Below are 23,529 nucleotides of genomic sequence, written 5' to 3' on the forward strand. Positions count from 1 at the left end.
ATTAAGTTGCTGCCACGTGATCTGTTGATTAGATATTTGCACTAACAAGCAAGCAGGTGTACCTAAAAAAGAAAAGTGGCTACTGAGTGGATATTCTGTCTGGAGCCAGTTGCTGTAAAATTCTATTGAAAGTGAAGCTGCTCCCAGAGCCACAACATCCATCACCAAGAAGAACAAAAGCAACAGGTATTTGTAAAGCAGCAGCACTTGTGTGTCATACGCCATCCAGGCTCAGCAATAACTCATCATTCGTCACTGTCAGTGTTCAAATCCTTCTACTGCCTAAGCAACAGCAACGGGAAAACAGTCTGTGACAGGCTTTGCTCATAATGACTGCACCCATAAAAATAAAAAATAGTGTCAGATGTACAGAGGCTTTGGATGCATGGACAACAGCTGTAAGATAGAACACATTGTCTCCTTGAACTCTCCAGTAACTTTTTAAAGCTCTACAAAAATATATTTTTTTTCTGTTCAGTGCTTGTGGAGTGGAGGAATTGCTCGGTACACATTTATTTCTGTTTTCTGTTTAACTGCAAATGCATTTGGATCTTTTGTCCATGTTCATGTATTCACCTCCTCTGATTCTTCCTACTATTGTAAAGCAATTGGGAGCACTGAAATTTCCCCGTAGCTCAGAATCAATTGTGGTGGCAAGTATTTTCCAATCCTGTAGAAGCAGAAGGCACACAGCTATCCCATGTATATCAGAACAATTCCTGAATGTGGCTGAAGGCATTCTTAAACAGCTTACCTTCTGACTGTCCCAATGTTTTCATTATCCATAGTTGATGAGAAAGGAATAAATCTGGTGACAGGCATATCAGAAAATGGTGACTCTTGGTCTTGGATCGAATATATTTAGAAAGGTTACAATTTTTGCAGATAGGAACTATAGCCATCGAAGATTAAATCTTTCTAGAAAATCAAGTATGCTGGAATATCAACGGTAATACAAAAAAGATAAAATAGGTTAGAAGTTCAGTCATACTACATTTTTCTAATACTGCTGAGCATACGTGATAAAGTTTCCTGAAGTGGAACTCAGTTACTATGTTTCCAGCATGAATCATGCCTCACAATAACCTGGCACAGTTAATGTCCATGGACTCACAGTTTGAGCGACCCCTGTTTAAACGCAGTTTGCACCTTCTCTCTGTGATCACGTGGGATTCATCTGAATGCTTCAGTTTTCTTCCACATCCTAAGACATAGGATAAATGTCAGCTACCAATTGCTCCAATTGCATACCTGAATGGTGGGATCAGAAAGAAGGCAATCCAAGTGTGGGGAGCAGAAAGTGGGATCAGTGTGAGTAGGTGATTGGTGGTCACTGCAGATTTGGTAGACTTAAGGGCCTGTGTCTGTGCTTTATAACTATGACAAACAATGGCTGTGCAATCCAACCCCTTGTGTCAAATGTACAGCACTGGCATCATTCCATCTGCTAGGTTTCATAGCAGTTTTGTATGAGAAAAATCATTTCGTCTATAATGCATATGTCTGTCTTGATGAAGGGTCTCGGCCCAAAACGTAACTGTACTCTTTTCCATAGATGCTGCCTGACCTGCTGAGTTCCTCCAGCACTTTGTGTGTGTTGCTTACATTTCGAGCGTCTGCAGATTTTCTCTTGTTTGTGATTGAATATATATTCTTGGGCATTCTAAGGCCAATACAGGTTTAATAGCCTTGCTTGCAGCATACTTGTTAATCAAGCCCTTTTCCAGAACTAATCAGCTGATGTGTTGGGTCCCCTTTATATATTTAAGCCTCCTTTCTCTTCTGGGTTTCCCATCATACTGCTTTTCCTTTTTCACAGTCTACTGTCCCTTCAACTTCCAATCCTTGCCCAATGAAGCACCAGCACCTCCTGATGATCTCCAATGGCTTCCCCACTGCTGATCTAGCTCACGTTGACTGCAATAACCTGAAAAGACCCACCACTACCTCTTGATTGCCAAACACAGAACCCTGTTGAAAGCTTTGGGACCCAGAGATTACTGGGGTGCAGAGGTGGCATGCTAGCACAGTGGTTAGTGTATCACATTACAGCATCAGCGATCACCGATTGGAGTTCAATTCCCACCGCTGCCTGGAAGGAACGTGTCCATTCTCCCTGTGACCACGTAGGTTCCCAGTGGGTGCTCCGGATTCCTCCCAAATTGCGGAAATGTATGGTTTGGGTTAATGAGTTGAGGGAATAATACGTTTGCACTGGAAGTGTGGTTATCCTCATTGATTTGATTTGATGCAAAGTGAAGCGTTACACCGTATGTTTTGATGTGCATATGACAAATAAATCTAATTTTATTGTATTAATATGAAACAAGGAGCCAAAGCTCAAAACTGCCCTTACTGTGCTGTATGGCCATCAATAATTGACGAAATTCAAAGGCAACTGCTCTTCGCACTTGCTCCTTGACTCATTTTTGAGTAGGGGGGTGATGCAGAGAGCAATCATAATTAGTATATTTGGACATCCAGATGCGGGTGATGCATAGATGAAGTGAATCAGCAGGAGGATAAATGGGTGCTCAATGTGTAGCGTTGCAATGTATCAAACACCCACCTAAAATTTAGCATTCTTCTTGAAAGAAGGATATTGTGTAATGACTGAGTCAGTTTAAAGGGAACCCTATTAAACGTTCAAGGTGTTGCTTCTTGTTTTTAATGCAGGTATTCTTGTGCATTATTATCTTGTTATTGAAACTGATTATACCAGTACCTCAACATCATTTTTTGTGTTGGCCCAGACTTCTGTCGAGGCATCGTATTCTAACATCACTATTTAGTTAGAGGTTTATTTTGCGTTTAGTGTTTATTTGTCACAGATACTTGGAGAATTTGAGAGCCAAACCCTGATACAGACACAATAGATTACACTCTTCTGTTTCCTCAGGGTGGATCATAGCCAGGGAAAGATTAATGGAATATAGATTTGTGCAGCAGACCAGAAGGTACAGCTAATGTGATGAGCTCCAACTCGCCAGGGTAACCTGGGCTTCAGTATGTTCATCCACTGTCATTCTGTCCAGAACTCATCGTGAGAGCATTGATCTTTTGAACGAGACTAAATTGAAATTACTTATAAATTCTCTGGAAGTGTAAATGCTAGCTTGCTCCTGTCTTCTATAAGGCATAGCAACCAAATTTGTTCTATAATGAATTTTGTGCATCACCACATTAATTTTTTATGAATTCTGCCCCTGAGCTCAGAAGAAAGTTCTCAGTTAGCTGCAAGGCTGAGCTGGGAACTAGGCTTTGATTCAGTTCTTTGCTTTTTCTGGGGTTGCAGGACCCTGCCAAAGGACAATCAATCACATAACTTATGCTGTAAAAGTAGTATAAAGGAGAGCTTGCCAACAGAGGGAAATGTTCAAACTTGCTATTTTTCCAGCAAGGGGATCCATTTCTTGTTCAGTAACTTATTAAAACGTGTTTTTGTCTGTAAGTGAAGCATATCAAATAAATTAAGACTATAAAGTTGACAGCCGTGGCTCATAAAACCATGAGGCATAAGAGCAGAATTAGGCCATTCAGCCCATCAAGTCTGATTTGCCACTTAATCATAGCTGATTTTTTTCCTTCTAAGCCCAATTCTCCCACCTTCTCCCCATAACCTTTGATGACCTTACTAAACAAGAATCTATTGACTTCTCCTTTAAATATACACAATGACATAGCCTCTACGATCATCTGCAGCAATGAATTTGACAGATTCACCACCCTCTGGCTAAAGAAATTCCTCCTCATCTCTTTTCTAAAGGATTGTCCTTTTATTCCAAGGCTGTACCCTCAGGTCCTGGACTCTCCTATTATTGGAAACACCGCTCCACATCTGTCTATCTAGGTCTTTCAATATCTGGTGTTTTTCGAAACAATGAATACAGACTCAGAGCCATCAAACACTTCTCATACCTTAGCCCTTACATTCCTGGATAATTCTCGTAAACCTCCTATTGACTCTCTCCAATGCCAGCACATCCTTTCTTAGATCTTACTCTAAATGTTGTCTGAGCAATGCTTTATAAAGCTTTAGCATTGCTTGCTTTTATATTCTAGGCTTTCGTAGTAGAAACCTTGCCTTTGTTTTTGGGACTATGGATACTAGTGTGATCCAGAAAATCTAACATAAAAGTCTAGACTGATACTCCTATGTTGCACAAAAGGTGGACTTCACTGTGGGTGATGCCATCTTTTGTGTGAGGTGCCCTCTCTTCATTCTCAGGTTATAGTCATATCGTGCAGAAGCAAGACCTTTAGTCCACCCATGTCCCTGCTGAGTGCTACACCAATCTATACCAATCCCACTCACCACATTGGGTCTGTAGTTTTCAATGCACTTGGCCATTCAGGTCTTTGACTAGATGCTGCTTAAATGTCAGTGATCCTGCTTCCAACACGTCCTTGTGCAGTGTGTTGGCAATTCCAGCTACTTGGTAGGGGTTGTTGGAATATTCTCCTTGCCATCCCTTTTAAACCTTTCACTTTAAGCTTATGTCTTCCTGTTTAGACAACTCTGCCATGGAGAGAAAGATTCATCCTTACTGCCCTATCATAGTTTTGTGTACCTGTGCCTCCTCCACACCTGGGAAAACAAACCCAGACGATCCATTCTTCTAACTGAGCTGTTCCAATCCAGGAAACATCTCTTCTATACCCTCATTAGTACAATCACATTATTGGATGGAAGGGATTTCGCAACACTGTTTTGTGAGGCACAGATAACTTATCCAATGATCTGCTCAAATCCTTGATTAGCTTCACTAAAAATACATTTCAGTTTATCTGATTATCGTCACATTACTGTCTGTGGGAGAATGCTACGTGTGAATTGAATGCCACGTCTTCTACACTGCAACAGTAACAATTTTCCAAAAAGTAATTTATTGGCTGTAAATGGTTCTGGGATATCCTGAAGTTGTAAATATTCTTAAATAATTTTCTCTTTATTAAAGATGCAGCATTTGAAAACCCCTTGCAATAGCTCAACAGTCGTTAATATCAAGTTGATTCCTTTCCACAAAACTGATCTTAATGCTGGTTTTTCCCATCCTCCACAGTTGCTTCCTGCCCTGCTGAATGTTCTTAGAATTGTGTTTTAAATTTAAGTATTTGAGGTAATTTGTAACATGTTTGAGGCTTTGATACAGTTGATTACAGTTAAGATTAGTAAAAAAAATTGAAAATTACACTGGCCAACAAAGATTTTGCTTCCTGAATACTTTTGGATGTATCTAAAGGAATTTGGGCTGCTGACCACGAAAATCGCCGTGAAATTTCCCTATCTCATACCATATTTTTGGAATTGCCTATATCTGTTACTTCAATTCATAATTGAGGTCAATTAAGATGTTACCCACAATGTAAGCTGAAAAGTTCTCTACCTTGTCCGGGTATGGCTGGGCATGCTTAGGCAGGACAGGTTTTAGAAAGGCCATAAAAGCATCAAACCCACTAATCTGTGCATTGCGTTTACATGCATATCGGTTTGCGATCACATCGATGTGCATGCTCTATGTGCATAGCATATTCGTTATAATAAAGTAATTCTACTTCAGGAGAATTTGTGATAGCAAAATGTCTCCCCAATATTTTAACAGCTGCGATGCCTTGTTATATTTGTGACAAGTATACACTTAAATCTCAAAGACAGAGCGTGACTCCTCTTACTAAGAAAGCCTATCAGCTCTACTTTGGGTGTAAAATTGGCGACCAAGACAAAGCCTGGGCTCCTCGTGTTTGTTGCGCAACCTGCGCTGTCGTTCTTCGAGCTTGGCTCAGAGGGACTCGGAAGTCAATACCGTTCGCTGTTCCGATGATATGGCGAGAACAGAAGGATCATGTGACAGACTGTTACTTCTGTCTGACTAGTGTGTCTGGTTTCTCTGCTAAAAACAAGAAATCCATTGATTACCCCAATCTCCCTTCAGCCGTGAGACCTGTGCCGCATGATAATAATCTTCCAGTACCGAAGCCACCAGTGACTTGGAGTCTAGAGGAGACAGACAAAAATGGTATGATGCACGAGCCAGGAATGGGAAAGGACACTAATACTGATACAGATTAAGAACCTTTTATGTCAAGTGAGCTTCATCTGATAACTCAGTCTGAGTTAAATGATCTAGTCAGAGGTTTGGGTTTCTCGAAGTGAAAAGCAGAATTACTGGGTTCAAGACTGTAAGGATGGAATCATCTGTCACCAGGCTACTAGGAATGCAGCTTAGATACACCAAGTACTGCTGTTTCATTTGTGAATGGGACAACTGTGCTAAAGAATCTCATTACATTAAAAGGATTGGCCACTCGATAAGCAGCTGTTCCCAGAGCAGAAAAGTGTGGCATGTAAGCCACTTGTAGACACAACAAAGATATTTTTGTCTCTTCTTCATATAAAACTAGTACATAAACATTTTTGTGAAAGTAATGAACAGTGAAGGTGAAGGATTTCAATGTTTGAGACAGAGGTTTCCCTGAATAACTGATACCAAGGTTAAGGAAGGCATTTTTGTTGGTCAGCAGATCAAACAGGTCATCAAATTTGAAGAACTTCAGTGGGACTGGAAAAAATCACGTGGAAGGCATTCAAGGATGTTGTTGAAAATTTTCTTGGCAACGACAGAGCACCAAACTATGTATAGTGGGTTAATAACATGTTTCAAGCATACAAAAATTTGAAGTGCAACACGTCACTAAAGATCCATTTTCTGCATTTCCATTTAGACTTCTTTCCTGCAAATCTTGGTGCTGTCAGTGACGAGCATGGTGAGAGGTTTCAGCAGGACAGTACGGTCATGGAGAAATGATATCAGGACAACTGGAATCCAACAATGCTGGCTGAATATTGCTCGACATTTAAGACACTTTAGCTTATTTGAACTATAGTAAAGCATCAGCACCATTATGCAATTAAACACATTATATTCAATAGAAATTAAAATCAAGTTTCTCCAAATTCCTACGATACAAGTAGTCTGAAGTTATACTTGTGTTCAGGAATGACCTCCTCCTGACGCTTATATTGTCTGTTCTGAGAATGATAAAATATACCTGTCTGTGGTCTATATTATAAGCCTGGCGCACAATAAGTATAGTTGACAATGAAAAGCAGGAAAGGCTAATCCACCAGGTCATCCATGGACTGCAATTAGAGAGCTCAGTGCCTAAAATAGAGTTGAGAGGTTGATGGCAGGTATTTACTCCGTGAAAAATGATGGCTTTGCAGCCAGATATTGAAAATCCTTTTGTGAAGGTTTCTGTTTAAAAGGATGATGTTCTGGGACTGATTGCTCTCGCCATCTCTCTCAGTTCCAGCGTACCAAAAATCTTCTTCATTGGAGACACCCTCTTTCTTTCACACAATTCTGTAGTCTCAGTCAACAAGGTAGTTACTTTAGTTAAATAAGAAGTGTAAATGTTACTTCCTGAGCATTGATGTTTATTAGAACATAGAAATCTACAGCATATTACAGGCCCTTCGGCCCACAACATTATGCCGACCATGTACCCTACTCTAGTAACTGTCTAGAATTTCCCTCGTGCATAGCCCTCTATTTTTCTAAGCTCCATTGACGTAACTAAGAGGCTCTTAAAAGACCCTATTGTAACCGCTTCCACCACCGCAACTGGCAGTGCATTTGATGAACCCACCACTCTCTGTGTGAAAAACTTACCCCTGACATCCCCTAGGTACCTATTTCCAAGCACCTTAAAACTATGCTCCCTTGTGTTAGCCATTTCAGACCTGGGAAAAAAGCCTATAGCTATCCATATGATCAGTGCCTCTCAGCATCTTATACACCTCTATCAGGTCACCTCTCATCCTCCGTCGCTCCAAGGAGAAAAGGCCAAGTTCACTCAACCTATTCTCATATAGCATGCTCCCCAATCCAGGCAACATTCTTGTAAATATCCGCTGCACTCTCTCTATTAAACACATTATATTCAATAGAAGTTAATATCAAGTTTCTCCAAATTCCTACATGATACAAGTAGTCTGAAGTTATATTTGTGTTCTGGAATGATCTCCTTGTGATGCTTATATTGTCTGTTCTTGAGGCATGCCAGTATTCAGGGTGAGAGTGGAGGAGGAGAGGTTGTCTAACTTAACTGATTGGGGTCTGTTAGTCAGAAAGTCCAAGGTCCAATTGCAGAGGGATGAGCTGATACCAAGCTGGTGAAGTTTGGTGATCAGCTTGGGGGGATCACGGTATTGAATGCCGAACTAAAGTCAATAAACGGTATTCTGATGTAAGAGTTGGGGCTGTCCAGGTGGGTCAGGGCAGAGTGAAGTGTCGTGGAGATAGCGTCCTCTGTTGACCTGTTGGTGCGATAGGCAAATTGATGAGGGTGTAAGGTAGTGGGCAGACAGGATTTCAGAAGTGATAGAACCAGTCTCTCAAAGCACTTTGCAATGATGGGGGTGAGTGCAACTGGGGGGAAGTCATTCAGGCCCGTGGCAGTGGAATGCTTCGGCACTGGCACGATGGTGGCAATCTTGAAGCTTGTGGGGACAACTGCCTGGGTCAGGGACAGATTAAAAATGTCCGTGAAGACCCCGGCCAACTGCCTGCACAGATTCTGAGCACACGGCCAGGTATTCCATCCAGACCAGCTGCCTTCCGTACATTTACCCTGCTCAGGGTGTCGCAAACATCGGAGGTGGAAAGTGAGAGAGGCAGTTCACCAGGTGGGAGATCCGCTTTGAGGGTGACCTCCTTGTTCTCTCGGTCAAAGGGAGCGTAGAAGTAATTGAGCTCATCAGGGAGGGAAGCAGAGCTGGAAGGGGGCACAGTACTAGGTGATTTGAAGTCTGTAATGACCTGTATGCCATGCCACATGCGTTGGGGGTCCGAGGAGTTGAAATGCTCCTCCATTCGATCAAAAGGTGCAACAGCGCCTTTGTTTCCTGCGGAGCATCAAGAGAGCTCACCTCTGTCCCAGAATATGTACCATTGAGAGCATACTCACCAACTGCATCTCAGTGTGGTATGGCAATTGTCCCGTATCAGACTGCAAAGCGCTCCAGCGTGTGGTGAAAACTGCTCAGTGGATTATCGGCACTTAATTGCCCACCATTGAGAACATCTACCATAAATGCTGCCTGGGCAGAGTGAAAAGCATTATCAAGGATGCATCTCACCCTAATCATGAACTTTTTACTCTCCTCCCATCCGGTAGGCGCTACAGGAGCCTCCGCTCTCGCACCAGCAGGCAGAAGAAGATCTTCTTCCCTGAGGCTGAGACCCTGATGAACCTCACATCACAATACTAAGCAGTATTGCACCCATATTGTACTGTCTCAGTACTTTTATATTTGTGTGCTGTAGCACTTACTTTTTATTCGCAGTTATTTTGTAAGTAACACTATTCTTTGCATTTCTGGTTGGATGCTAACTGCATTTCATTAGCTTTGTATCTGTACTTGGCACAATGACAATAAAGTTGAATCTAATCTAATCTAAATCTAATCTATTGTATCCACATCCCTCCTGTAGTGAGGTGACCAGAACTGAACCCAGTACTCCAAGTGGAGTCTGACCAAGGTCTTATATAGCTGTAACATTACCACATGCCTCTTGAACTCAGCCCCATGGTTGATGAATGGCAACACACCAGACACCTTCTTAATAACACTGTCAACCTGCGGAACAGCTTTGAGTGTTCTATCGACAAGGATCCCAAGAGCTGTCAGATCCTCCACACTGTCAAGGGTCTCACCATTAATATTATATTCTGTCTTCAAATTGGACCGATCAAAATGAACCACTTCACACTTATCTGGGTTGAAGTCCACCCGCCACTTCTCAGCCCAGTTCTGCATCCTATCGATGTCCTGCTGTAACCTCTGACAACCCTCCAGACTATCCACAACACCCCCAACCTTTGTGCCATCAGCAAACTTACTAGCCCACTCTTCTACTTCCTCATCCAGGTCATTTATAAAAATCACAACGAGGAGGGGTCCCAGAACAGATCCCTGTGGAACACTACTGGTCACCGACCTCCATGCAGAATACAAACCAAATACATCCACCCTTTACCTTCTGTTGGCAAGCCAATTCTGGATCCACAAAGCAAGGTCTCCTTGGATCCCGTACCTCCTTACTTTCTGAAGGAGCCTTGCATGGGGAACCTTATCAAACGCCTTAATGAAATCCATATACACTGCATCCACTGCTCTACCTTCATCAATGTGTTTTGTAACATCCTCAAAGAATTCAATCAGATTCATAAGGCATGACCTGTCCTTGACAAAGCCATACTGTCTCTGCAAATACTCATAAATCCTGCCTTTCCGGATCTTGTCCAACAACTTCCCCACCACTGAAGTAAAACTCACTGATCTATAATTTCCTGGGCTATCTCCCTTTCTTGAACAAGGGAACAACATTTGCAACCTTCCAATCCTCTGGTACTTCTCCTGTCCCTATTGATGATACAAATATCAACACCAGAGGCACAGCAATCTCCTTCTTTGCTTCCCACAGTAGCCTGGGGTGTATCTCATCTGGTCCCAGCGACTTACCTAACTTAATACCCTACAAAAGCTCCAATACATTCTCTTTCTTAATGTCTATACACTCAAGCATTTCAGTCAATTGTAAGTCATCCTCACAATTGCCAAGGTCTTTTTCCCTGGTGAATACTGAAGCAAAGTATTCATTAAGTACCATCACTACCTCCTCTGACTCCTTGCACATTTCCACTATCACACCCGATTGGTCCTATTCTCACACGGCTCATTCTCTTGCTCTTCACATACTTGTAGAATGCATTGGGGTTTTCCTTAATCCCTCTCTCCAAAGCCTTCTCATGGCCCCTTCTGGCTCTCCTAATTCCATTCTTAAGCTCCTTCCTAACAACCTTGTAATTTTCTGGAGCTCTAACAGTACCCAGTTTCTTGAACCTTTTGTAAGCTTTTCTTTTCTTAGCTATGCAGAACTCTGTGCAAATGTCCCCTGAACACTTGCCACATTTCTGCCGTGCATTTCCCTGGGAATATCTGCTCCCAAGTTCCTGCCTAATAGCATCATATTTCCTCCTACCCCAATTAAATGTTTCCCAAATTGTCTGCTCCCGTCCCTCTTCAGCACTATGGTGAAGGAGATAGAGTTGTGATCTCTACCTCCAAGATGCTCTACCACTGAGAGATTTGACACCTGACCATGTTCAATTCCCAATTCCAGATCAAGTACAGCCTCTCTTCGAGTTGCTTTATCTACGTATTGCATCAGGAAACCTTCCTGAACACACCTAACAAATTCCCCCCTATCTAAACCCCTTGCACTAAGGAGATGCCAATCAATATTAGGAAAGTTAACATCTCCCATCACAACAACCCTATTATTGTTGTTATTATTATTATTATTATTGTTTGGTACTTTTGCATTCCAATATGAATGCAGGCAAATAAATCACTAAACATGTAAGATGAGGTTCCAGATACCAAAATAATGCCCTGCAGATTATGAACTTGGTCATTGGGTATCAACAATATCATATCTCTCAGCTACTCTGGGAGCATCTGTCCAATACACGGGAAAATAAAACCTTAGTAGCTTAGTTTTTTGAGTGTTCTCTTCCTTTCCATCCTGATAGGAGGGTATGTGAATTTAAAGACCACTTCAGTTTGTTTGACTAACTTCCAAACCAGGATAACTGCTGCTGTGGTTGAGTTGATTTCCAGCCATTTTGTAAAATAAATACTTATTTCCGTGCACTATTCCTTTTATAGAGCTGCTCTTCTTTCTCAATGCTTCCTTCTTGAATCGATTGTAAACACTTCCTTGGGGTTCTTGTTCTTTTTAAACTCTTAAAGTTCTTGACAGCGTCAATTGGAAACCCTTCCTTACCTCTACAGTTGTGCAAGGAAAATTTAATTTCTGTAACCTTTTACTGGAAGGGTAAGTGTCTGATGTCAGGCCCAATCTGTCTCTGTGCTTTGATGCCTTCCTTTGGGACCAGCACTATGTACAAACATCTCAGTTCAGGTGAACTGATACGGTTCTGTATCATTTGCTATAATATGTACCGCTCTGAGCTGTTTAGACCCCGTTCTGTTGTCAGTAGCAGCAACAGGTTAAGTTGACTGATTTACAGGCAACAGAAGTGCTATTTTTGAGGCAGCAGTGATGAAATCCTAAATGTTGTCATTATGACAGAAGGTAGAATGTTCAGTTGTTGTTCAGATCAAATATCAGATTGGGGAAGAAATGTGATCTAAGTAACTTTGACCGTGGAATTATTGTTAGTGCCAGATGGGGTGGTTTGAGTATCTCAGAAACTATTGATCTCCTGGGATTTTCAAGCACAATAATCACTAGACTTTACAGCGAATGGTGTGAAGAACAAAAAAAATAATTTAGTGAATGACAGTTCTGTGGGCAAAAACACCTTGTTAATGAGAGAGGTTAAGAGGAGAATGGCCAGACTGGTTCAAGCTAACATGAAGGCAGCAGTCACTCAAATAACCAGGCGTCGCAACCAAGGTATACAGAAGGGCATCTCTGAATGTCGAACAGCTTGTCGAACCTGGAAGTGGATGGGCTACAGCAACAGAAGATCAAGAGCATTTACTCAGTAGCTACTTTATTAAATAATTCTTGTGCCTAATGAAGTGGCCGCTGAATATAAATCACCTACTCGTGCCTTAAAATGGATTTAAGATACCAGAGCAGGTAGAACATCAAGACATACGTGATATCATGGTGCATTCACTAGTATCCCTGCTGTGGGTTTTGCGTTTGAAGCGACTGTATGTTTAGTGACCTTTACCATGTGTTAGGTCATTGATCTTATTCCAACCTCCAGGCTCCTTGAAGGCAGTGGAATATATTGGAAAGTCAAATAGCTGCTTTTCCTTTGTTCTGCTATCACCTCCAGCAAGTTGCAGTGCCTCCTGGAGTGATTTTCACTGCTGCTGATGCAGCTTCTAAACAACACTCCTGAGAGGGAAAATTAGCTTTATTCACCATAAACTCACATGCTGGCCACTAATGAAAGTGGACCCTTTGCAAAAGTGCTATGGCATTTAGCTGGTACTTCCTGATTGTTGAAACCATGGTAACGAATAGGCAACATGGAGTTAGGTGCAGGTTAATTGTATATAGTGAAATCAGTGCCCATTTTGCAGCACTATCTCTTTTTAGTCCTCGCAATTTCTGCTGTAACCTGTAATTATTTTAGCAGGAGTTTAGTCTGTTGAAATGTAAGCAGAAGATAATGTTCCTGATAATAGAAAGAAAAGATGTATGTGTAGAAGTTCTAATGCACAAGAGACAGACATTGTACATCTTTAGAAAGTGAGTCACTCAGAACTTCATCTTGAGTCTGAGCCCAGGAGGTGAACAGCTGGAAAGGCACTAGAGAAAAATAATGCTGTGAGTTCTTGTCACTGCCCCAAACTGTCACCATGAGGAGTGAACGAGGGGGACGGAGTTCACAGAGAGATGCAGCAGTAAATGCTGGGCTGTAGTCTTGCACCAGGGACTCTCATGCAGGGACATTTGTAGGGAAGACTTGCACACCTGCTGTGCAACAGAGCACACCTGTTGTGAATCACAGTTGGCGTATCATTGTGGCTGAACTGATGTGGATACACATTGAGAAAGTGATCGTGTTGTCACTCGGCCCTGCTGAACGCTGGAGAGATGATGTCCATCTCTCTCGTCATTCTAGAGGTAACTGCAACCATCTCATTGTAACTGCGCTGCTGTTGTAGTTGGAGCGTCATGTGCACATTGAGAGAGAAGAAACCATCCCCGATCATATTAGCTCACCTTAAATTATGTGTACCTATCTTATGGGCACACGAGTGTGACCAATAGCTGGCAGCATACACAGGAAGCTAGTAATGCCAGTAGCCAACATAACATCTGTTCCTCACTCAAATTTAAGTGCTGTCACCACTGTGACATTTGTGGGATAAGACAGCAACTGAATGCTGTAGAAAATTGTCCCTGTTCATTTTTAAGTACTCAGTGGACTCTGCAAAGTCATTGCGAAGTCTCTAAAGCTGCTCAGACAAGTTTCCTGATGTCATCAGAGGTCTAGATTGGGAGAATAGCAAAAGAAATGAATGAAATATATTTATAATTTATGTAAGTCCTTTAATAATGAAAATATAGAACTTTGAGCTTCAATTTATGTTAAAAGTAGTATCCTCATACAGGAATTGTTGGCCCACCAATCTACTTACTGTACCTCTATTGAGAATTTGGCTGAGAGAATCAAGTGCTACGCTGATAAATTTGCAGATGATACAAAACAAAGTAGGAATGTAAGTAAAGGCTTTAAGGGAAGGAGGAGAAGCTAAGTGAGTACAGCGTGGCAGATGGAGTAGAATTTATCTAACATATGAGTTTATTCACTGCTCCTATTTCTTATGTTCTTATACAACTGGTTGCACTTCTGAGTGTTGGGGTGGGGAGGGGGGAAGAAACAGGCCCTTCAGCCCACTATGTCTGTGCTGACCATCAGCCACCTATTTGCATTATTCCTAAATTAATCCTTTCTATTATTCTCATCAACTTCCCTCCCGCAGAGACTAGCACTCACCTACACAGTTGCAGAAGTTTACAGTGGCTAGTTAACCTCCAAGCAGGCACGTTTTTGGGATGTAGAAGGAGAATGAGGAACCTGAAAGAAAGCCATGCAGGCACAGACCATGCAAACCCAACTCCAAACAGCCAAGCTCAGAGTGGAAGCCAGGTCTTTGGTGCTGCGAGGCTGAGATTTTAGCACCGGAGCTACTGTTCCTAAGGTACTCCTGTGGCAAATATGGGCTGCTGCCAGAAATACTTAATCACGCTCATCGGAAAAATCGATTTCATTTAGAAGTGATGCCTTCTGCTTACTGCTCCGGGTAAAATCAAAACTAATCCTATGGTGCTGAGAAAAGATCTATTGGCACATGCAGAGTACATTCATTTTTTTCTTTTTGTTGCGTCGTTATGGAGATTATTTTACAAGCATTACAATGCTTATATATGTGCTCTATAATCATTAAAATTTACTTTACGAAAACTATTTGTATTGCATTGGGTGAAGTGCGGTTACAGTTTAATCCTTTCAGATTTGGTACTCCAGGAAATAAATGTCTCTGTCATTGACAGCACATTTATCACCTTTGAACTGTGAAGGTTGATACAATAAATGCAGCCTGGATTATGATATTTTCCTTTTATAACGCACATGGTGATAGGGCATAGAAAATCATTTATAATTCTTTGTAGAGCATAAGTAAATATGTAATCAATAGTGTTTAAAGCAAAAAGCGAATTAAATTTGATTTGTAATAAAATAACAAGAGTATAGGAGATTATTGCTTTGATATGAAAAATATCAGGAAATTTAAATTCTGATGTTGCATTCATATCTGCAGGAGCACAAATCATGCGTACCTAGCTGATACTGCAGCTACTGTGCAATGTTGCATTCTATGGTGGGTCCTTTTCTGACCAGAAGAAATTGGCAGAGCAGAAAATGATTTAAGAGGTTATCATTAGGAAGGGAGCATGCAGACCTCGTGCTGAATTGATTTCATTTGACATTTAGGATGATAAGTGTTATCTAGGAGCCTTTTGGTCCAAATTTTCAAGTACCTCCTATTTAAAATGGAATTTAATTTCCCATAAATTGTATGAATCTGTTGATAACACCCAACCATCCAATATTACTGTGAAAGGGCACCACAGATACTTGATGATATTGGAACTCTAATTTATCAATTGTATAAAGTTATTATTAATAGATGTTTTATGATGGTTTAGCTATAAGAGGTAAAAAAATATCTAGACATCAATTAATTTGACTCATTGTTTGGAGGAAAAATGTGCTGTTGTTACATTTGTAATGTTCATTGTGTGTTACATTGGGCAGAAAAATACATTCTGTGAATTTGAGACACTGGCTAGATATTAGGTGACTTGTCGTGTGACAGCATTTTTCCTCCATATGGAACAGACTTAAAAATGGAAAGATGACAATTTCTAGAAACATGTTAGAATTTGTAATTTATTATACATCTAATCTAATTTCAAACACATGAAGTTGAGGCTTATCAGTGACAATTATTGTTGCTTAGTTAATTATGAGGAACTAAGTTTGATCTAGCCCATCATTTTGGTCAGTGGTTCATAACACTTGTTGGCAATGAATTCCAGTGGGTGGGCACGTGAGTACTTTTGTGCTACAAAGGCACAGTATTTAATGGAGGTACACATTCGGAGAGAATCCAGGTACAATTCATAGTGATGCTGAGCTGAACAACTAGAAAAACTTCATATGACCTTCCAGATGTTTGCTAACTGTCATTAACATACTAAATAAAGATTAGGTTTTTTTTGTTTGGTTCTTAACATTTATGATTTATAGTAATTTAGTAATACAATGTCCTTGAAGCTAGATAAATAAATGCAACAAGTGGAAACTTCCAATCATTTATTATTTATTATCTGTTATGTATTTTCATTGGGCTGCAATTATCGCAAAAGGTCATCAGCTGGTGAGGCTACACGAAGTTTGAAAAGAGCTCAGGGCCTTTCGGAACTTTTCGGCAGCTGCAATCGTCACGATCTTTTAGGCACTTGGCAGCAGCCAATAAAAACAGGTAAGGTGTAAGAGGAGCGGCTGTTGCTGGAGTGGGCTAATGTTAGAGTGGTCAGGCTTTGCCAAGAACAGACACAGGCTAGAACTTAAGCTTGAGAAGATAGAAGCATAACAAGTGTAGGCAGGATAGTAGTTCAAGCAGTGGAGTGCACCTCTTGTTACATGTGTGATTTCAGGGTACCTAACGGTCTCCCTGATAACTACATCTGCAGGAAGTGCACCCAACTTCAGATCCTGACTGACAAGTTTAAGGAACTAGAGCAGGAGTTGGATATACTCGGGGCCATCCAGTAGGATGAAAACCTCATGGATGAGACTTTTACTATGGTGATCACACACAGAGTGCAAGCTTCAGAGAGTGGATGGTTGACCACCAGGAGAAATAAGGCGAGTAATCAGGAGTAAGCAGTCAGTTTTCCTGTGGCCATTCCCTGCATCAACAAGTACACACATTTGAATACTGCTTGGGGGAGGAGGGGGCAGTGAGGACCTATCAGTGCTCAGCAGCAGTAGCATTCAGGCCAGTGTCACTGTGGCTGGCTCTGATGGGCAGCAAAGAAGGGAAGGGTAAACTCAGAAAGAGAGACAGTGCTAGGAGACTCGAGAGTTAAAGGAAAACAGACGGCAGATTCTGAGGCTGTGAAAGAGAATCCAGGATAGTGTGTTGCCTCTCAATTGCTAGGGACCAGGATGTCTCAGAGTTGCTGCAGAAGATTCCCAAGAGGGAAGGTGAACAGGCAGAGGTCATGGTGCACATTGGCACCAATGACATAGGTAGAAAGGGGAAAGGTCCTACACAGTGAGTATAGGGAGTTAGAGGAGAGGATGAAGAGCAGGACCTCAAAGGTAGTAATCTTTGCATTACTCCCAGTACTACATGCTAGGCAGGGCAGGAATAGGATGATAGTAATGATAGTACAGATGAATGAGTGGCTGAGGAAGTGGTGCAGGAGGCAGGGTTCAGATTCCTGGATTATTGGGATCTCTTCTGGGGAAGGTATGACCTGTTCAAAAGGGACAGTTACACCTGAACCCGAGGGGGACCAATATCTTTGAGGGCAGGTTTACTAGACTGTTGGGGATAGTTTAAACTAAATTGGCAAAGTGATGGGAACTGGAGTGATAGGGCTCGGGATGGGGCATTAGGTGTACAAGTTGATGCATCAACAGTGAGGGAGTGAGCAAGGGCAAAACTTCAGTCAGAGGGTTGAGTTAAAATGTAACATGGGGACAAAATCAAAAAGAATGGTGAATACAGGACTGAAGACGTTATATTTGAATGCACGCAGTATACGGAATAAGGTAGATGATCTTGTAGATTGGCAGGTATGGTGTTGTTGGCAGTGCAGTAAGGGGAATTACAGAGACATGAGAGAGGAACTGGCCAAAGTTGATTGGAAAGGGCCACTGACGGAGATAGAACAGCAATGCTGGAGCTTCCAGGAGCAATTCGGAAAACGTAGGATAGATTCATCCCAAAGATGAAGAAGTATTCCAAAGGGAGGATAAGGCAATCATGACCAACAAAGGAAGTCAAAGACAACATAAAAGGAAAAGAAAGAGCATATAATATAGCAAAAAGTAGCGAGATGTTGGAGGATTGGGAAGCTTTTAGAAAACAACAGAAGGCAACTAATAAAAAACCATCAGGTGAGAAAAGATGAAAATAATCTAGACAGTAATATCAAAGAGCATACCAAAGTTTTTTCCCAGATATATGAAGATGAAAAAAGAGATGAGAGTGGATATTGGATCACTGGAAAATGATGCTGGAGAGGTAGTAAAGGGAGTCAAAAAATGGCAGACAAACTTATTAAGTATCTTGTGCCAGTCTGCCCTGTGGAAGACACTAGCAATATGTCAGAAATTCAAGTGTATCTGGGGGCAGAAGTGCATGAGGAGGAAGTGCATTGGAAACTAAAAGGTAGTTAAGTCACCTGGACCAGGTGGACTGCACCTCAGGGTTCTGAAAGAGTTAGCTGAAGAGAGATTGTGGAGGCATTCGTAATGAACTTTCAAGAATCTCCAGATTCTGGAATGATTCCGGAGATCTGGAAAATTGCAAATATCACTCCACTCTTTAGGAAGGGAGGGAGGCAGAAGGAAAGACGTTGTAGGCCAGTCAGCCTGACTTCAGTGGTTGTGAATGTTGGAATCCATTATTAAGAATGAGGTTTTCGCCAAAGTCAGAATGGTTTCCTTAAGGGGAAATCTTGCCTGACAAATCTGTTGGAATTCTTTGAGGAAATAACAGGCAGGATAGACAAAAGAGAATCAGTAGATGTTGTTTACGTGGACTTTCAAAAGGCCTTCGACAAGGTGCCACACATGAGGCTGCTTAACAAGCTATGAGCCCATGGTATTACAGGAAAGATACTAGCATGGATAGAAGATTGGCTGACTGACAGGAAGCAAAGAGTCAGAATAAAGGGCATCTATTCTGGGTGGCTGCCACTGACTAGTGGTGTTCCCACAGGGGTTGGTACTGGGACCGGTTCTTTTAATGTTATATATTCGTGATTTAGATGATGGAATTGATGGCTTTATGGGCAAGTTTGCAGATGATACAAAGCTAGGTGGAGAAGCAGATAGTGTTGAAGAAGCAGGGAGTCTGTAGAGGTCTTGAACAGGTTGGGAGAATGGGCAATGAATGGAAAATGGAATATAGTGTAAGGAAATGTATGGTCATGCACTTTGGAATAAAGGCATAAATTACTTTCTAAATGGAGAGAAAATTCAAAAATCAGAGATGTAAAAGGAATTGGGAGTCCTTGTGCAGGATTCCCTAAAGGTTAATTTGCAAGTTGAGTCTGTGGTAAGGAAGGTAAATGCAATGTTAGCATTAATTTTGAAAGAACAAGAATATAAAAGCAAGGATATAATACTGAGTCTTTATAAGGCATTAGCCAGACCACACTTGGAGTATTATGAGAAGTTTTGGGCTTCTTGTATAAGAAAAGATATGCTGACATTGGAGAGCATCTAGAGGAGTTCACAAGAATGATTCTGGGAATGAAAGGGTTAACATATGAGTGTTTGATAATTCTGGGCCTGTATTCGCTGGAGTTTAGAAGAATGAAGGGGATCTCATTGAAACCTATTGAATGTTGAAAGGGCCTACATAGAGTGGATGTGGAAAGGATATTTTCTATAATGGGGGAGTCTAAAACAAGAGGTCACAGCCTCAGAATAAAGGATGTCGATTTAGAACAAAGATGAGGAGGAATTTCTTCAGCCAGAAAGTAATGAATCGGTGGAAATCATTGCCACCAATGGCAGTGGAGGCCAAGTCATTGAGTATATTTAAAGTGGAGGTTGATAGGTTCTTGGTTAGTCAGGGCATCAAAGGTTATAGGGAGAAGGCAGGAGAATGGAGTTGAAAAAGAGAATAAATCTGCCATGATGGAATGGTGGACAAGACTTGATGGGCTGAGTGGCCTAATTCTGCTCCTATGCCTATTGTTTCTTTTTTATTATTTATTATTTTTCCTGGCCACTTTTTGGGCAAGGCTATTTTGTGACAAAATGTTCAAAAAAGTAATGCAAAATACTGAAAGATGAGTGAAATATCTTGGGAGAAGACTATAAATTTACTTTGAGAAGTTGCTCTAATGGAGCTTGCAAAGAAAAGCTGCTTTCATCGTCTGTAGCAAAGGCAAGAGCTCCATCACATCATTGAATGAATGCAGGGTTGGCGGTATGTTGGAGAGATGGATGGTAGTATGAGGGAATATGGAAAGTTCTGTCCACTCAGCAGTTTAAAGAAAAAAGCTTTAGTATTCTCCTGAGCCTTTTCTCTGGGTTACCAGGCTGTCAGTGCTGTCAAAATTCTATGACATTTTTGACGTTTATAAATAGAGGGAAATTATTAAGTTAAATAATTAAACAACATTTAACATAAGCTTTCAAGTAAAATAAGACATTTTAAAATAACTAATACTTCAGTGCCTCAGTATATCATGGAGAATTTTTGAAATGTCACATTGCCATGGACTCCAGTATCAGAATGCATTTACTGTATGAAAATTCTCATGAAGGACTTCACTGCATTTCCTGGACATCCACTTTCAATAGGAATTCCTGAAGTAGCTAGGAGTTAAATGATGAATTGTTAGCAGTAGAGTAGAGCACTGCACTTAATGTTTTTTTTCTGTTCCTTGTTACCTGGGTGGAGTGAAGAACCATAAGACCATAGGATATAGGAGCAGAATTAGGCGATATGGCCCACCGAGTCTGCTATTTCATCATGTCTGATCCATTTTTCTTCTCAGCCCCAGTCTCCTTGCCTTCCCCCTGTATCCCTTCATGCTGTGGCCAATCAAGAATCTATCATTCCCTTCCTTAAATATACATATAATTCTCAAACATCAGAGGTGCAGAGGGGCATGGAAGTCCTTATGCAAGACTCCCAGAAGGTTCATTTACAGGTTGAGTCTGTGTGGTAAAGAAGGCAAATACAATGTTGGCATTTATTTCAAGGAGAATAGAACATAAAAATGAGATAATGCTGAGCATTTATAAGACACTAGCAAGGCCACACTTAGAGTATTGTCAGCTTGGGCCCTGTACTGTATCTCAGAAAGGATGTGTTGTGATTGGAGAAAGTACAGAGGAGGTTCACGAGGATGATTATAGGAATGAAGGGGTTAACACGAGGAACGTTTAGCAGCTTTGGGCCTGTACTTACTGGAATTTAGAAGAATACGTGGGGATCTCATTGAAACCTACCAAATGTTGAAAGGACTAGATAGGGTGGATGTGGAGATACGCTGGGGGTATCCAGAACTAGAGGGCACAGCCTCAAAATTGAGAGGTGACCCTTTAGAACAGAGGTAAGGAGGAGTTTTTTCAGCCAGACAGTAGTAAATCTGAGGAATGCTCTGCCACAGACTGTGGTGGAGGCCAAGTCTGTGCATATAATTAAGGCAGAAGTTGATCGTTTCCTGATCAGTCAGGGCATCAAAGGATATAGTGAGAAGTCAGGTGAATGGGTTTGAGTGAAATCTGGAATCAGCCCTGATGGAACAGTGGAGCAGACTCGATGGGCTAAATGGCCTTACTCTGCTCCTATGTCTCATGGACTTATAAAGACTTGGCCTCCACAGCTCCTGTGGCAATGAGTTCCACAGATTCACCACTATCTGGCTAAAGAAATTCCTCCTCATCTCCAATCTAAAAGGAAGCGCTTCTAAGACCAGAGGCTGTGTCCTCTGGTCTTAGACTCTTGCACCATAGGAAACAGCCTCTCCATGTCCACTCTATCAAAGCCTTTCACCATTCAAAGGGTTTCGATTAGGTTACTTCTCATTTTTCTAAATCCCGGTGAATACAGGCAGAGAGCTATCAAACGCTCTTCATATGACAAGGCGTTTAATCTTGGAATCAATTTTGTGAACCTCCTTTAAAAAATCTCCAGTTTTACTGCATCCTTTCTAAGATAAGGGGCCTAAAACTGCTCACAATACTCCCGATTGAGGCTCCATTAATGCTTTATAAAGTCTCAACATTACAAACTTGCTTCTATTTCTAGTCCTCTTGAAATCATATCACATTTGACTTCCTCACCACAGACTCAACCTGCAAATTAACCTTTAGGGAATCCTGCACACGGACTCCCAAGTCCCTTTGCACCTCAGTTTTTTGTATTTTCTCTCCATTTAGAAAAAAGTCAGCCCTTTCATTTCTTCTACTGAAGTACATGACCATATACTTCCCAACACTGTATTCCATCTGCCATTTCTTTGCCAATTCTCCTAATCTAAGTCCTTCTGTAGCCTCTCTACTTCCTCAAAGCTATCTTCTTCTCCACCTATCTTCATATTGTCTGCAAACTTTGCAACAAATCCATCAATTCCATCATCCAAATCATTGACATATGGGGTAAAAAGAGTCGGTCCCAACGCAGACCCCTCTGGAAAACCACTAGTCACTGGCAGCCTACCAGAAAAGACTCCCTTTAATCCCACTCTTTGCCTCCTGTCTTTCAGCCACTGCTTTATCCATGCTAGAATCTTTCCTGTAAATACCATGGGCTCATAGCTTGTTAAGCAGCCTCATGTTTAGCACCTTGTCAAAGGCCTTCTGAAAATCCAAGTACACAATATCAAGCGATTCTCCTTTGTCTATTCTGCTTGTTACTTCCTCCAACTGTTTTGTCAGGCAAGATTTTCCCCTGAGGAAACTATGCTGACTATGGCCTATTTTATCATGTGCCTTCAAGTACCATGAGAGCTCATCCTTAATGATAAATCTGTGGAATTTGTTGCCACGAGCAGCTGTGGAGGCCAAATCATTGGGTGCATCTAAGGAAGAGACAGATAGGTTCTTGATTAGCCAGGACATCAAAGGGTATGGGGAGAAGGCAGGGAGTGGGGATGACTGGAAGAATTGGATCAGCACATGACTGAATGGCAGAGCAGACTCGATAGGCTGATTGGCCTACTTCTCCTATATCTTATGATCTTAATAATTGACTCCAACATCTCCCAACCACTGAGGTCAGACTAACTGGCCTATAATTTCCTTTCTTCTGCCACTCTTCCATGAAGAGTGGAATGACATTTGCAATGTTTCAGTCTTCTGGAATCATTCCAGATCTAGTGATTCTTGAAAAATCATTACTAATGCCTCCACAATCTCTTCAGCCACCTCCTTCAGAACCCTGGGGTGTACACCATCTGGACCAGGTGACCTATCTACCTCTAGATTAGTCAGTTTCCCAAGAACCTTCTCCCTAGTAACGGTGATTTCCCACACTTCATGACCATGAGATGTGGAACTTCCACCATACTGCTAGTGTCTTCCACAGTAAAGACTGGTGGAAAATACTTATTCACTCATCCGCCATTTCCTTGTCCTTCATTACTACCTATCCAGCATCATTTAAATGCGGTCCGATATTCACTCTCACCTCCCTTT

At 41.5% G+C, this 23,529-nt stretch overlaps 1 protein-coding gene across 2 annotated transcripts in view; it reads left to right on the forward strand.

Moving 5' to 3' along the window:
- Positions 1-23,529, forward strand: part of spock1 (SPARC (osteonectin), cwcv and kazal like domains proteoglycan 1) — a 520,348-nt gene that overhangs the window by 140,962 nt on the left and 355,857 nt on the right. The gene's annotated exons all lie outside the window — the stretch shown is intronic.

The sequence above is a fragment of the Mobula hypostoma genome, chromosome 7, assembly GCF_963921235.1.
Source record: "Mobula hypostoma chromosome 7, sMobHyp1.1, whole genome shotgun sequence".
Lineage (NCBI taxonomy): Eukaryota > Metazoa > Chordata > Chondrichthyes > Myliobatiformes > Myliobatidae > Mobula > Mobula hypostoma.